The following is a 2,151-nucleotide window of genomic DNA, read 5'->3' as shown; positions in this document are numbered from 1 at the left end:
TTTTGTTTTTCAAGTCACTCGCATGTACTGTTGGACCAAAATTGGTCGTGTGCAAGAGGATACGTTTACTTACTGGTGGCTGCAGTTTTAGTGGAAAATTGGCCAAGTCCTTGTCGAGCCAACACACCGCAATAACATATAGCAGTGCAAGAATGTGACCAAATAAAGTAAAGCCTAGCTGCTTGTTTGAAAGAAAAATGGTACAGGGGACACCCTGTGCTTATGTTCATGTTGTATCATGCTCGCTCACTGGTAGGGGAATAAACCTGCCAAGACCCAATGTCGGTGCCATGCAGAACTGCAGAGTGCTTTGTATGTTTGCAGTTTGATGCATGCTGTCCTGTTTGCCTTGTGTTTCGATGGTAACGGGTTTGTTACTGACATATCTTTGCTCCACCATTAAGTGGCACTGGCTGTAACGGTGGCTTGGATAAAACCACTTCAGACGTGCATCGGGTTCTGCTAACAAGAAAAATCTGAAAATTAGAGTGCGTATGTTTGGAACCTTCTATTTCACAAAAAATAACATGAAAAGCTCAAACTCCAAGAATTTGCGCCCGGTGCACACTTCCACGCTCGTAGAATTGCAGCCCTATCCTTCAAAAAGCACATTTATGCCAAATAAATTATTTTCTTTATCATCTGAGGCTGTTTCTGCAACTAAAAATCAGCTACAGTATCCTTTAGTAAAACATTTCATTGCATGAGAAGGAAAAAAGTTTCAGCAACAGACAGCACTTCCTGGGCACACTGCTGTGCTTCGCGACATCCATCTTTATTTATAGTGTTTCAAAGTGATCCTATTTTCTACACGAAATTGCCCGACCATTCTGTCCAGCAGGGATTTCTAACATAGCTGGCATCACCGACTTCATGAGGACAGCTCTAGACGCTTCGATAAAAAGTTTGCAAAAGTTGTGTCCACCTTTGTGGACGCGGTGTCGCAAAGATATAAACTCCAATATAGATTCACCACGCGGTTTTTTCTCTGGTTTTCTTAGGCCGTCTAGCCGGAGTTTCCAGCATGGCGTTGAAATGCCTCCAGTGGCACTGCGAAACAAAACGGGATGACTGGGAATCGCTTTGTTTTCAGCCTTTTGCTCGAAACGCGTCTTAATTAAAATTCCTGAATAACTTATTTCAGGGGCAGGCTGCGCGCTTATCAGGATCGACTTGTTTCAAGCCCTACATTTTGCGTTTGATATGTCGAACCTTGCCAATCCAGAAACGTAAAAACTGCTCGCCTTTCGACGGCCAATGTAGTAGTAGTAGGAAGTGGTTTTTAATAAACATGGTAAATGGAAGGAAAAGATTTTTGCTAGCCGTGGCATCTGCCATCGCTGCAAGAAGCACCTGAGCTGGGGCAGCGGAAATAAAGGATAGCAGGCAGTGTGTAGAAGTGAAATGAAAGAGGTGAGGGGACAGTAGAAAGGGTGGGGGAGAACGGCCAATGGACCTTTTCCAAATGCACACGCCTCTAGCGGGGGTCAGGCAATCAAGCCTTCCGGGTCACCAACTGGCAGCGGCGGCACGTGGTCCACTACATCTGTGTGTGGCTGCCTGCTCTGTCTCCCATCTGTTCTGCAAAAAATTCCTTTACAGTGGCGGTGTGGGCTTGCATTTGGGCATTAGTTAAGAGCAGTCGTCTAGCCTTAGAAGGTAGGCGTAAGTCATCTCTGGACACACTTCTGCCATGCTATGTGTTTTCAGCGCTGCACTTAATCTGTTTCATTCCATAATCGAAAGATGCAGGCAAACGAGACTGCGTCTTGCTCAGTGTGTGTGGGACCACGTGTGCATTTGCATGGGCTGCAGTTCGTTGCATTCGAGCCACTATATCGCACAAACGCTGTTCTTGGGAAGACACGTGCAGCGAACTCGTCCGCCATATTTGCCAGAAATACCAAGCGAAATCTATGGACAAGATGTGGTGCACGGACGCTGCTGGAAAAATGGTCCATTCCGCAATGTAATCTTGTGCCATAAAACCACAACTTAAAAAGTTTATTACTTATTTCTTCTAAATAATACAACCTTCCTTAATCTCCTTTTAATTACACTTATCCCGCATGTAATCTCTGCCTTTCCCTATAATCCTCATGCATAGATTGTACCAACTTATCTTTATTCAAAAGGTAAAACCTGCGGACC

This window comes from Amblyomma mixtum, chromosome 3 (genome assembly GCF_055824585.1).
Source record: "Amblyomma mixtum isolate Tamu chromosome 3, ASM5582458v1, whole genome shotgun sequence".
Taxonomy (NCBI): domain Eukaryota; kingdom Metazoa; phylum Arthropoda; class Arachnida; order Ixodida; family Ixodidae; genus Amblyomma; species Amblyomma mixtum.
This window is presented reverse-complemented; position numbering follows the sequence as displayed.